This window comes from Adiantum capillus-veneris, chromosome 18 (genome assembly GCF_014529385.1).
Source record: "Adiantum capillus-veneris isolate H3 chromosome 18, ASM1452938v2, whole genome shotgun sequence".
Lineage (NCBI taxonomy): Eukaryota > Viridiplantae > Streptophyta > Polypodiopsida > Polypodiales > Pteridaceae > Adiantum > Adiantum capillus-veneris.
The window spans coordinates 95,281,201-95,296,242 of NC_140948.1; the positions used below are offsets into that span (position 1 = coordinate 95,281,201).

At 41.6% G+C, this 15,042-nt stretch overlaps 1 pseudogene; it reads right to left on the reverse strand.

Moving 5' to 3' along the window:
* Positions 1–5,171: 5,171 nt before the first annotated feature.
* Positions 5,172–6,021, reverse strand: LOC147436048 (DCC family protein At1g52590, chloroplastic-like; annotated as a pseudogene).
* Positions 6,022–15,042: the final 9,021 nt, after the last annotated feature.

The following is a 15,042-nucleotide window of genomic DNA, read 5'->3' on the forward strand; positions in this document are numbered from 1 at the left end:
CGGGTCGAAGTCCACAATAGAAGTTTTCAGCGGGTTTTTTCGATTCGGGCATACTGTCATTGAGCCGAATGGAGCAAGGCTCTGAAGAAGGGGGAGAATTTTCATTTCCAAAGTGGTTTTTAAAGGGGTTTTTTTTGGAAAATTAAAGGCCTTTGGAGGCAAGCCTTTGTAATGCTGCCACGCGTCTGCAAAACCCATATGAGCAAGTCGGAGGCGAAAGGCCACCGTATATAGGCCAAGGCATGGGTGATGGTAGTGGTATCGTAGTGGTGAGCAAGCTCCTTGGAGCTGTGGCGATGGCGTGGCTCTGTTGGGCACTACACTAGTGACTTACGGCGCCGGCTAGGTGGCATAGGAGGGTGCGGGTGCCAGTTTTGGCCGACTCAGGCGGTGGCCGACGGTTCTTGCTGGGCGTCGTTAGTAGATGACATGGTGGGCTGGTGATAGTGATGATTCACGTGCCCTCTTAAGGGAACCTTTTAAAGGCACCCCCCCCCCCCCGCACTAGCGATATTGCTAGTGGTGAGGTAAGGGGCAGTTCATGCGGAAAGCAAGAGAAATACAGAGAGTGGCTGGCCAGAGCAGCCGGGCCCGAACCGGGTCAAATGCAAGGAGAGGTGTTCCGCAAAATGAGGGAGCGAGAGAGAGGGTTCAAGGGCCACTTAAAGGGGCCACCATGTGAGCAAGGAACAATCCGAGAAGATGGCCAGAAGGGAGATGGCCGGGCAGAGCAAAAGGCCACCCAAAGGGCGAGACCATGAGGAGATAGAAAGAGAAAAAAGAGAAGGCTAGGGGAAGGAGGATCAAGCAAGAAGTGGGTCAAATGGGTCAAAAAGAAAATGGGAGCAAAGCCAAGCCGACCAAAGGGGCAGATGGAGTGCAGATGGGTCAAAAGCCCAAAGGGACAAATTCAAAGGTATGCAGCTGGGTCGAATGCAAGGAGAGGTGTCCGATGAAATGAGGGAGAGAGAGAGGGTTCAAGGGCCACCCGAAAGGGCCACCATGTGAGCAAGGAATAGTCCAAGATGACCGGAAGGGAGAAGGCCGATCAGAGTAAAAGGCCACCCAAAGGCCGAGACCATTGTTGCTGGATAACCACACATGCAATGAATAATCACCAAAAGATTGAGTTCTGACTAATTTAGGGCTAAGTAGTACTGTGTGTGAGATAGACTTAGAAAATCAGAGAGACAGTGAGAGAGAGAGAGAGAGAGACTCGGACAAAACTCAGAGATTGTATATCAAGAAATCACTACTACAAGTTTTCTAAGCAAGACTCAATACAATCTGACCTACCAAAGTTCCCCATTACCAAGTATAAAGCTGCGCCCTGAATTCAGTTAGAACTGCTTGATTCTTGGCATACACTAACAATATCTGATTAAGGTCTTCAGGCTTACAATTTCTGACTAGCTACTAATAATGAGATAGTACATCCGATATTCGATTTGCTACATATTCGACTTTGTATTTACCCTTTAACACATGGCACGTCCCGGTGGTGGATTTGACAAAATCCGACCCGGATCCACATATCCCTTGATCAATAAAGACCAAGTCAAAAAGAAAGTGCCATCATTACAACATTTCAGACAATGGGTTCATTGGGAAGTACTTCAGAATCTGACAAGTATTCTGGAACAAGCACAATAGGTTCAGAAACTGTCACTGATCCAACAGTAACACCAACAACTACTTCATCATCTGGCAAAATAGTGATCTCCTGCTCATCTGATCTCTAAATTGGATCAATTGATATCTTCTTCTCAGCAAATGCAGATTGTGCAATATTCTTTCCTTTATGATCTTGAACCTGTTTTTTGTACAAATCTCTGTCTTTGTTTAACCGTTCCATCTCCTTGAGTAAATCAGCTTCATGGTTACTGACAAACCCTGATATGACCTTTTCATAAGGATGCTTAATAAGGGAACTCATCTTTTCTTTGAAGTTTGCCCATACTTCCTGCATACCTATTTCCAAATGTTGCCTAAGGACTGACATGTCCCCTTTAGACATAAGAACACCATTGACATCTACTTCCTCTTCTCCCAACACCTGTTTCTCCAATTGCTCCAAAGGTTTTATTCTTTGATTCAAGATCTGATTCTCCACCTGCAACTCTTTATTGACAGTGGTCAACTGTTTCCTCTTGATCGACCTTCTCCCTTACACTTGGATGGAGACAATCCATAAACTGATGCACTTCAAAGAAATCCCCTGGAGGTACATGGTTGATGCCTCTCATTGCACCCAAAGTCCTTTGAAGTGTTTCAAAAAATCTTGAAAGTTATCTTGAACATCTTGCTGCAAACCTCTCAATTTTGTCCTTGCTTCTGCTGCAGTTAGTCTCTTTTCAAACTTGTCAAAAAGTGCCTACTTCACCTGCTCCCATGTTTGCTTTTTGTCTTCCTCTAAACCTTCAAACCACTCGCAAGCTTCTCCTTTGAGTGCAAGAGGAAACACATGAAGCTTTCCTTCATCATTCACAATGTGCATACCAAGTGTATGCCACTCGAAGTCAGCAATCCAGTCTTTCACATCCTCCTCCCCTGTGAGCATTGACCAACTATACGCCATCCCTTCAAAGTCACTTCTCCCTTGCATAAGTTACTCCACAAAATTTGAAGTCTTGTACCTCAACCAAACCACCACTTTTCTTCAATGATGCTCAAACTTCACAACAAAACCTCTTCCCCTGGGTGCACAAACGGCAAATTTTCGCTTCCTAGCCGGATCACCAAAGGATGATGGAGCAAAAGACATCGTGCGCACACTCACACACCCAGACAACACAACACAACAAAATAAATTTACTTAAATTCCACCCCACACACACCACCACTCAAGAGCTCAATGAAAATTCTTCCCACAATCCCCATTCAAACTCCAAACACATCGACCTATAAGCCCTTGCCTGTCGGCAGACACTACAAGGTGAGTCGAGTTGATCAACACTTGTAATCACACTTGATGGTGACCAAAATATACAAGGAAAAATGTAAAAAACTCAAAAACTCCAGCCATAAAAGGACTCTCTCAAACCATTGCAAAACCTTCACCAAACTCCACTCTGTTGGACTCTTTGGAGTAGCCCCAACCCTAATGGCACCGATACAAGGTCACATAGTCTTGCAAAAAACCACACCTTCTTCCCTCAGTTCCTCACACACACACATCCATGGAAACCTCAAAACTTCCATAGACTCTCCCAAGTGAAAATTTGAAGAGAAAAAGCTCTCATTCACTCCTCCACACACTCGAAAACAGGATGCAAATGCGATGGGATTGCATTAGACCACCCGTAGGAACCCTGCTTCCTACCACACACAGAGAGCTGGCAGTGCTGATATTGGGCTTCCAAAGTTCTCCCTCAGCTTGAACCATCACGGCACCGTGAGTTATGTGGAAATTTTAGCCTTTTCACACCAATTTTGCCTTTTTTGGACCCAGTTTTGACCCTCAGCATACATTTTTCACGGGAAAAATACCAAACGGACTAGGCTTGGTCCTTGATACCCAAACATCATTTCCACATGCTCACTTATCATTTTTCACCATTTCTAGGGTGGTGCACTCATCAGCGTAGATTAAGCACTACAAATAGACAGTCATCGCATGTGACAAACTTCCCAGGCGGGATGAGGGTGCCCCCACCTCCACTTGCATTATTTACATTCTTAAAAGCACAAAAAAAATTGTTTAGAGCCAAAAGAAGCCACTTGGAACCATATCTAAGGCGCGAACACCCTATCTTGGCACGTACGTGTGCTTGGCTACCGCCACATGAACTTGACTATTCACAATGTGTACACGTTGCATCATTCTTAAAACTTGAAACCACTTTGCAAAGCTCCCAAATGCATGTATTTACAATTTCTTTGCATATGACCATGCATACACATGCTACTTTGTACATGCCAAAAGCGGTCTATCACCGTTTCCAGAAGATTTATTTGGGCCTCTTGGATGGGACCAAATACTAGCTACTCTAGATGTGTACGTGAACGAAACAACCCCAATAAAATTTTGTGACAAAGAAGGTTTTGACATAATACTTTTCCAAACGGTGAGTGTTATCTTGGAATCAGGGTTGAAAACCAAGGAAACAACAGGAACTCAAAAAATGATTGAGTGAAATCGCATAATTGATAAGGTTTCCATCCGAGATGTGAGCGATGAAAGTGACAAAGAGTTCCAAGATTCACAAGTAGAGTTGATAGGGGGTATGAGCTATCGAGTAGCTCTGATCATGGAGGAATTCCAAAGACCGAGCAAGATTTGTCGAGAAAACCAAAAAGCGAGCAAAACCAACCATTCAAAGAGGACAACGTGTAGAGCATTGTCAAATCTTCGTACATTTTGGGAATACTTGATTTCACATGAGAATTCTTGAAGCTATCAAAGCATGAAAACTTGCCTATTTTTCTCTACATCTAGAGTCACTGTATATAAGAAAAACCAAATATTCTTATAGATGTGTACATTTCATGGCTCTCTCTCTCTCTCTCTCTTTTACATATATATATATGTATATATGTATATATATATATATGTATATATGTATATATATATATATATATGTATATATATATATATGTATATATATACATATATATATATATATATATATATATATATATATATATATATATATATATATATATATATATATATATATATATGTATGTATGTATGTATACACACACACACACACACACACACACACACACACCAACAATTTACATATATTTTTCTAGTAGCATATTTTTGAAATTCAGGATGATGTGTACACCGTAGTGATAGATCATGGTGATAGATGTAAACATGGCTATCATAGGAAGATTCTTATATCATTTAAGTATCAAATGATATTGAGCAAGGAGTAAATGGTCTTGACTCTTCCCCCTATCAATTATAATGACAACCTTTTATATTGCATTTCATCACCTCTGACCTACATGTGACCCTTTATGTGTGTTTCTTCTTCTCTCTCTCTCTCTCTCTCTCTCTCTCTCTCTCTCTCTCTCTCTCACACACACACACACACACACACACACACACACACACACACACACACACACACACACACACACACACACACACACACACAAACAAACAAAACCTAATTTTTGTATAATACATAATTTACAATATATACACATAGTGCAACTCATTGCTCAATAAATCTTTGTGTATGCAAAGTGTCTGTCAGCAGTCAACATTTGCTTGTTTGCCCAAATATGTTGTAACGATCATTTGCAATTGTATCATACATTATATCCTTGAAGAGTGGCAGAAAAGGGTTCAACATCCCTGCTATCAAAGGAAGAGGTATTTGTGGATAGTTTTTTATGAGCAACACAGTTTCTGATTTGATAAATGATCTGCCTTTCTCCACAAGCACAATGCTAGAAATGTCATCATGGGAATGGCCAAAATAGCACTCGTCCAGCTGGGCTTTGTAGAGCAGCAAATTGCAAGTCTCATTTGCATCATTGTCAAGGACCATGTTTACACCACCATTGCACAAGTTTCAAACACCATCAAACAAGATGATTGGGGGTGAGTCTAAGAAAGTAAGCATCGACTTGCTCTCTTTGTGAAAGCACAACATTGCTGCATAACACTCGGTGCCTTTGATTACCTTTGCTTAGCACGACGATGTGGAGCTAGTTGTTAAGGTTGAGGGAGCATATGTGTAAGGTGGAAACCACTTTCAGAGAAACAAGGGAGCTGGCCACCAACATGCTTGTCGTTCCTACTAATAAGCATCAAGTGAAAGCATCTTCTAAGCACAGATGGTGGGAGGATGGTAAAAAGTATTACCATTGCCAGCTACTTCTGCAAGAAGTTAATCAAACATTGAGCTGTACATTCCAAAGCTTGTCTTGAACACTTGTAAAACTTTAATTTTAAAAAAGCTCGTCTCATTCATCAAAATCATGGCCATCTTCACCTGTCGTCTTCACATGGCTCACATCCTTGAAAGGAGAGCTTGTGCCTACAACCAAGGCACGCATTCACTTCATTGCAGCAAGGCCAGAGGGCTCCAAGAAGGCTAGCTTGGTGGCCTTTGAGCTCAAAAGTCTTTGTTTCACGATATATCTCAATAATGAGGAGAGGTTAAGGCGAGAGGGGAGCAAGATGAAGGTGAGCGCATCAGCGGCTGTAGACAGGGGTTACTAGCCAAGGTGGCTAACACCATTCGACAATCAAGTGTGTTGCTTGCAACACCGCATGCTTGTTGAAGCTTCTCTAGAACATGTGCAAGGTTGGGTCATTCTCTCTCTCTCTCTCTCTCTCTCTCTCTCTCTCTCTCTCTCTCTCTCTCTCTCTCTCTCTCTCTCTCTCTCTCTCTCTCTCTCTCTCTCTCACTTGTCAAGAAGCTAGAAGGCAGGCCCTGAGGGGGGGGGGGGGGGGGCGGGGTGGAGACATTGTCAAGAACTCCTTGAAAACTTGATGCGAGTGGCTCTGCACAAGGTCCAAATAACTGCCAGCAGCAGTACAAAAGAGCAGATTTTTATAGAGCGGCACACAACATGACAAACAGGAGAGGAGAGGGGTGGTGGCAACAAATCTATCCTGACCATCATGATCCCTAGCACCTCTCTCTCTCTCTCTGCCGTTTTTTGACCTAGTAGACAACAGTTCACTCTTTTGACCATAACTCGCTCATTTGAACTCCGATTTAGGTGATCTATAGCCTCAATCAAAGAGCAAGAAGCCCTCTACGCATTGATGTAAAGACATAATTTTTTTGTGTAATGGAAGGCTTTGTTGTAACACCATCTCAGAACTAAAAAAACTGCCAAAACTTTTCATTTTTGTTGCCGACTTTGTTGGTATACTTGCAATGCCCACCTCTCTCAGTTTGGCCACCACAATATGTGCTGCACAGTTTGTAAGGCCCCCATATGAGGAGAAGCCGATGGTGCACATATATTTGGTGGATTCCAGCTTTGCACGCTGACGAGATCTCTATTTGTGATCGTGGATGGTACAGAGCAAATTCAGGGGCAACTTTGGAGGCCTCGAGGGCGGAAGCCCCTGAGACTTTTTTTTTGCCCTTCGCCAGAATATTCCTTTTTGCTGGAATATCTTGGCCGGACGATGATCGAAAGACAATCGGAAAATGGCCGTTCGGTGGCCAGTGGCCGGTGGCCGGATTTCCTTGGCCGGAGGCCGATTTCTAGGAGGACTTGTCTACCCAAAAGCGGAGACACATGGGCGCATGGGAGAGTCCTACTAGGACTTGGCTATCTAAGGGTGGATGCACATGGGCGTTTAGAGGCTCCCTTAAATCTATATAAGGAGGCCTTCTCATGAGTAATTTGGTAGAATGGTGTGCACATATGATGCACACAACACATCCTTGTGTAAGGATTGTTAGTCCCTTGTATTCCTACTTGCTCTACTTGTCTAAATCGCCATCTAAGTTCTACCTTGAGAGTGCATGGGTGGATGACACCATCACTTTGTAATGGTGTGCTAATCTAAAGTTTTTGATTTGCCACTAATCTACTTTCCATCGTATCTCTCTCTACTCTCTGTGCTACTAGATCCTTATTGTATTCCGCATTTCTTACATGGTATCAGAGCAATAGGTGCTCGTAGCTAAGAAAGTACAAGAAGTACTTGTATTACTTTCTAAAATCAATTATGTCGGCGTCTTCAAGTGTTGTTGCTGGTGCTACTCTGCTTCACATTCGTCCACCAGCATTCACCGAAGGAAAGCTTGACGGCACCAACTACACATTGTGGAAATTCAAAATTTTTGCAATTCTGGGTTCATATGAATTGTTGGATACAGTGTTGGGGCCAAATGGTGCAGACCCGAAGCCCACTGCAACAAATGATCCGACAAATCCAAGCATTGTAATTCCCCCAGATGCTACTCTTCTACGTGCTTGGAAAAGAAGGAATGCAGATGCATTATGCGCCATTGTCATGTGTGTAAGTGATTCTATCCTCACTTTGATTCAACATACCACTAAAGCACATGAAGCTTGAAAGATATTGACTCACCAATATGAGGTGCACAATCACACCAGAATTCAAAATCTGGAAAATCAGCTTGCTGCTGAAAAACTTGCTGATGGAGACAAAGTGGAGGCCTTTATCAAGTGGATTAAGGATCTCCAAGATCAATTAGCTGCCATTGGTGTGGCTATTTCTCCAAAATATTTAGCTCGACGCTGCATTTGCATACATCTGGCGAGATACAATGGTCTTGTTACGGAACTCAACACTCAGGTTTCGTCCAACCCCTCTTATGTTTGAAGAACTGAGTGCAATGTTGCTTGAAGAGGAGCTACAACTCAGAACCAGGGATGGTGGAGGTGATGTTGCCTTCACAGCCAATGCAAAAGGCAAGGGGACTACGTCAAATGCTTCTAAGAAGAAGCCCAAGAAGAGGAAATTTTCAGGTAGCTATTTTTACTGTGACAAGAAGGGTCATGCTGTTAAAGACTGCAGAAAGAAGAAAGTAGACAAGAAGAACGGCATTGTGCGGGGAGGCACAATACAAGACAGGAGTGAACAGGGTGCACCTACCCCGCAAGGTATTGAGACATTCTCCATTAATTCCTTGCATCCAACACATGTTTAAAAGTAGGTCTACCATGGAGCTTCTTGCGTGGCATGTGAACCATTGCTCAAATGATGGAATGATGCGTGTCCATGCCGATTCACTTGCATGGAGGCACATCGAAACTCAATGGCCAGAGTTTGGGTTGGAGACTCGACACTTGAGGCTTGGGTTAGCAAGTGATGGTGTCAACTCCTTCGGCACTAAGTCTACTTCATGGAGCACTTGGTCTGTGGTGATCGTCAACTACAATATTCCACCATGGGAGACAACAAAGAAGGGAAATATACTTCTTTCCTTGGTTGTTCCGGGGAAGTACAAAGTGTCAAATATTGACATTTACCTCGATCCTCTCATCGAGGAGTTGGAGGAGTTATGGAGAGGCATTCCTGTTGTTGATGTCTCACTTGCAAAGGGGGGGAGAGAGGCCATTGTGAGGGGAATCCTTATGTGGACTATGCATGACTATCCTGGGCTTGGAGAGATTTTCGGTAACCCCCTTTCCTCTATCTCTCTCTCACTCTTTCCCTCTCTCCCTTTAGTTCACTTTACTTCACTCATATCTCTAACCATATGATATGCATGCAGGGTTGTCCACATCGGGGCACAATACATGTCCTACTTGTGGGCCATCTTTGGTGACGGAGGGCCCGATTCCTTGCACAAGGTAATCTATCCAAGCAACCATTGTTTCTTACCCCAAGGGCATAACAAGCACAAGGCTCCAACAAATGGGAAGACTCCTCTAAAGCTCACGATGACAGATTAGGAAACCATTTGGGAAGAACACCACAACAACAATTCGTTTCCGTGTCCTCCACCAAAAGGTATGTAAAGGTACTCCATATTTTTAAAGCTTCCATATTGGAAGGACTTAAAAATACAACATCTCTTGGATCCCATGCACATATTCAAGAATGTATCCCAAACACTATGGGACCACATTATTGGCAAGAAGGACTCTTTGGGTACGAGGGAGGATTTGAGGCTTTTAAAATGTCTCCCCACCTCTGCTACTCCATGTTGTGCCTCAAATGGAAAGATTGAGCTTCCTAAAGCACCATGGATGCTAGCCAAAAAATAATTAGACAAGTGAAGGGTACCATTGCCTCTATTCACACACCAACAAGATACATGAGGTGACTAAAGGGAGCTTTCACAAAAGCGAAGAAGGGTGGAAGTGTTCAATTCTATGGGTTAAAGTCCCATGATTGGCACAAGATGCTTCAGGTAATCTTCATACTCCCTATTATATCTATAGTTTGTGTGTATGACTATCACTCACTTTCCCTTTCCCTGATTTACATTGTAGTTCATTCTGTCAGTGAGTATGTGTATATGTCGGGACAAGAAAGTCAGGGACGCTATTTTAAAACTAGGAGAGCTAGTAAGGTACACCACAAGACTCCACTCAACTAGACCTTTTTTATGTACACAATAATTTCAACTAACACTTAGTGTATCCTGTTGAGCTTATATGTGAAGCTACTCAATATATGGCTTCTCTATATATGGCACCCAGGTCCCCTCTATATATACATCATCTCATGTGTGTATTTTACACACTTTGGGGTTCTACTTCTATGTTCTCTCCTTCTCTCTTAACATGGTATCAGAGAAGTACGTTTTTGTTTTCGATTTTTCTCCTGATCAAAATCGATTTTGCAGAAACTACTCGCGCGAGGGATCGGAATCGATGTGGTCTACAACTTTGCAGAAGGAAGTTTCTTCAAATTCTGCACCGATTTTGAGTTATCGTTCCGGGACTGCGTACATACCTGAAAAACAGCTTCCACGTTTTGTTTTTGAGTTTTTTGCTAATTGGAAACGATTTTGCAGAAACTACCCGCCAAAAAGACCGGAATCGATGTGGTCTACAACTTTGCAGAAGGAAGTTTTTTCAAATTCTGCACCGATTTTGAGTTATCGTTCGCGGACTGCGTACATACCTAAAAAGCAACTTTCGCTTTTTGTTTTTTATTTTTCTGCTAATTCGAAACGATTTTGAAGAAACTACTCGCCCAAAAGACCGGAATCGATGTGGTCTACAACTTTGCAGAAGGAAGTTTCTTCAAATTCTGCACCGATTTTGAGTTATCGTTCATGGACTGCGTACATACGTGAAAAACAGCTTCCGCGTTTTGTTTTTAATTTTTCTACTAATTAGAAACGATTTTGCAGAAACTACCCGCATGAGAGACCGGAATCGATGTGGTCTACAATTTTGCAGAAGGAAGTTTTTTCAAATTCTGCACCGATTTTGAGTTATCGTTCGCGGACTGCGTACATACCTAAAAAGCAACTTCCGCTTTTTGTTTTTGATTTTTCTGCTAATTCGAAACGATTTTGCAGAAACTACTCGCGGAGGAGACCGGAATGGATGTGGTCTAAAACTTTGCAGAAGGAAGTGTTTTCAAATTCTGCACCGATTTTGAGTTATCGTTCGCGGACAGCAAACTACCCGCGTGAGAGACCGGAATCGATGTGTTCTACAACTTTGCAGAAGGAACTACCCGCTATGGGAGACCGGAATCGATGTGGTCTATAACTTTGCAGAAGGAAGTTTCTCTAAATTCTGCACCGATTTTGGGTTATCGTCTCGGACTGTGAATATGTTTGAAAATCAAAATTTTACTTTTTGCTTTTGATTTTTCTCATAATTGAAAACTTCTCAATTATATTTTTCTTCATCAATCATATATTTGTTACTGACGTAACTTTGCTGCAGAAGCCAGTTACACATCGTTCCGATTCAGTCGAGTCGTTGATGATCGTCCAAATTCTATCGAGCTACTGTTGGTACATGATCTTTTGTTATATGATAAACTCGTTCATTGATTCTCGTATAATTATTCTTTTAGAGATATAGTTTACGTCGTTTTATTGATAATTTCTCATTGATACCATAGTGATTTTGATGGTACCATGATGATGTTTTGTTAATACTTTGGTCATGGTGATTTTCGTTGATACCATGATGATATGTCATTGATACCATGGTTATTCTCGGTGGTGCCATGATGATATTTCGTTGATACCATGGTTATTCTCGGTGATTCCATGATGATATTTCGTTGATTCCATGGTGATTTTTGTTGATACCATGATGATGTTTTGTTGATACCATGGTTATTCTCGGTGATACCATGATGTTGTTTCGTTGATACCATGGTTATTCTCGGTGATGCCATGATGATGTTTCGTTGATACCATGGTTATTCTCGGTGATGCCATGATGTTATTTCGTTGATACAATAATTATTCTCGGTGATATCATGATGCTTTTCGTTGATACCATGATCATTTATTCATTTTTATTGATATAATGATGATATTTTGTTAATACTTTGATGGTATTCATTGATCACTACATTGATAAATGTTGTTTTATGTAGTATATACACATATCATTTATATCACGTAATCACACATTTTGTACTTTTACGTTTATACTTTATGTACCATATGTTGTCGTGCGTATATATGTCGTCAAAAGAGTGGCGTCGCGAACCATCTCTTATGGCATTGTGAACGTAATTATTTCATTAACAATGCTAATAATTTTCATGACATGTTTTTTTTTGGAGTCTATGATCTATGTAGGATTGATCAAAGAATTGATTTTATGAAGACAAACTTGGTGACAATAAAAGATTTATGAAGATATGTTTGGTGATGCCATATTGATGACAACATGAAGACATGTTTGGTGATGCGATATTGATGACAAGCTACACAGCAGATTCACGGAGACACTTTTGATTACAAGCTAATCGATAGCTTTTACACCTCTTTATTGAACCTTTGTATTCATTATTGTATTGATAGGATAGGAGTAATGTAACTCCTCATAAAACATTCATTGTAAAAGGAGTGATGTAGCTCCTCGTAAACATTTGTATATTCAATGATTTTTATAATATAACGGTGGGTGTATATAGAGCTGTGGGTTTTTCCCTTGATCCCCCAAGGGTTTTTTTTCATCCACAGTTAGGGACCCTTATTTGAGCGGGGGTGTTGAGCTTATATGTGAAGCTACTCAATATATGGCTTCTCTATATATGGCACCCAGGTCCCCTCTATATATACATCATCTCATGTGTGTATTCTACACACTTTGGGGTTCTACTTCTATGTTCTCTCCTTCTCTCTCAACATATCCTTGTGTGTTTTCTTGCAGATTTGTGAGCTCCAAGGAAATCAAAATAGATGCTTTTCCTGCTGCTCAAACACTTGCAAGAGAAACTGTGTGTGCCATTGAAGATGCATTTCCTTGATCGGTCCTTCTTAGTCAATTTCACCTCTTGGTTCACGTGGTGGAGGAGAGGTTTTTAGAGAGATGGATGTTCTTCTTAGAGAGTTTTTTAAATAATCTCAAAGATTTTGTGCGGCTACGGTCTCAACCAGAGGCATGTATAGCTGAAGGGTGGATTGTTCAAGAGGAATTTGTTTACATATCAGAGTATTTGGCACAAGTTGATCCTTCAATGCCTCACATGTGGTCAGACGAGAAAGATGCAAGGATGACTTCACACTTGCCAAGTGGAAAGGGGAAACTACTTAACATGGATATGAATCTATCCTGAGTGGTCAATAACTTTTGTATTCTCAATGCAAAGATTATGACCAAGTGGGTGGACTTGTGGACAGTGGCAAAGGCAAGGCGTTTGCAAGAGAGGGAAGCATGGAAACAAGCACATGGAGGAAGGAGGGCACCCCCAGTGCCTAGAAACCTTTCATGTTTCCCAAATCTCATTAGTGCAGAGTGGATTCATGAGAGAATGACCGAGGCAAAAGCGCGTGGAGAATACATCACCAGCAAAGAATGGGAGTATGCACGAGGCTACATACCAAAGGTAGAGTACTCATATACTTAAACCATATTGTAACGCTATTTCTTGAAATTATCTTTAATATATATTTGATAAATTATTATATTTTTCTATTTTGTAGTGCCTTTTCTTTAACTCTATGTGGTCAAAGGGTCGTCACTTTCGTACGCGCCACATTGACAAGCGTAGAACCACCATGGATTGTGCCATCATGGGCAACTTTGACACAGATGGTGATGAAGCGAGGTTCTGTGGAACTATTGAAAGGATACTAAAGCTTAATTTTAGAACCTTGCATACCTTCATCTTCGAGTGCAAGTGGTTTGCAAATGTGTCTAGATGACATGAGAATGGCCTCTACATGGTGGACTCTAGTGTGCATCACACAGGGAGGTATTACAATTTAGTTTTACCGCGCAATGGTGAGCAGGTGAGTGACATGTACCTTTTTTATTCTTCACTTGAGCTTCTATTTTATAGGTCATCTATATCCCAACAATCCACCAACCAAAACTTTGGTTCGTAATTCCCGTAACACCTCGAGGGAGAACCATTTTTTCCACTAATGAAGTGGAGACTATCTTTGACCATCTTTCACCTCCGACTTTGGATGAGGTGGAAACAGAGGAGAGGGAGGTCGATGAATCAAGTCCGGCAGTAGCAAGTCCTAGCGAGGATGATTGTCATGATGATGAAGATGATGAGATGGAGGATGACGAACTCAAAGATGTTGAAGGAAATGCATCCACAAACAACAATTCCTTTTCTCTCTTTATTGATTTAGGAGCCATGGGCTTAGAATTGGATGATGCCTCATGTAGAGATTATTTGGAAGATGATTCATAAACATTTTGCAGTTATGAAGTTTTGTGGTCGTGTAATCCATTCATCTCTCTCCCCCCCCTCTTCCTCTCTTTAGATTTGAGAATATGTTCAATTATGTTAATCAATTGATAGTGATTATTTTAGTTGTAACCAAGTGCAATCATATATGCCCCCCCTCTCCTCCTCCCCCCTCTTTCTCTTTCTCTCTCTCTCTCTCTCTCTCTCTCTCTCTCTCTCTCTCTCTCTCTCTCTCTCTCTCTCTCTTAAAATTTGAAAATATTCTTTCATTTCTATTGGGAGGAGAGAAACACCAAAATTTGAAGGGGGGGGGGGGGGGGGGGGGGGGGGGGGGGGGGGGGGGGGGGAAGCCAGAATTTGGTTTAGGGCTAAATTTGGCTGTCGGAAATAACAACGGTAATCTACGTGGTAATAACAACGGTAATCTATGCAATAATAACAGTGATAATATACGCAAAAATATTTTAAACACAAAAAAACCCCCCACCCCCCTCTCTCTTGTTTCTCTACTTGAATTTGCACCTTCTCTCTACAAAACGCGATAAAACAGTGCAGTAAACACTTGGAGATTTTCATAGTGTTGAGCTCTTTGATCATCCATTTGCACGCAAAAAAAAAGATAAATTGATTTAAAGTGTATTAATGGAGCCTTGAAAAGTAGATTAGTTTTGTTGTCTATTTTAAACTATCGTCTTAAAATTACATAAAACATAAGACGTTTGTTGAGCTCTCTGATCATCCGCTTGCAAGTAGATGACTAAAGAGCTCAAACACCTGAG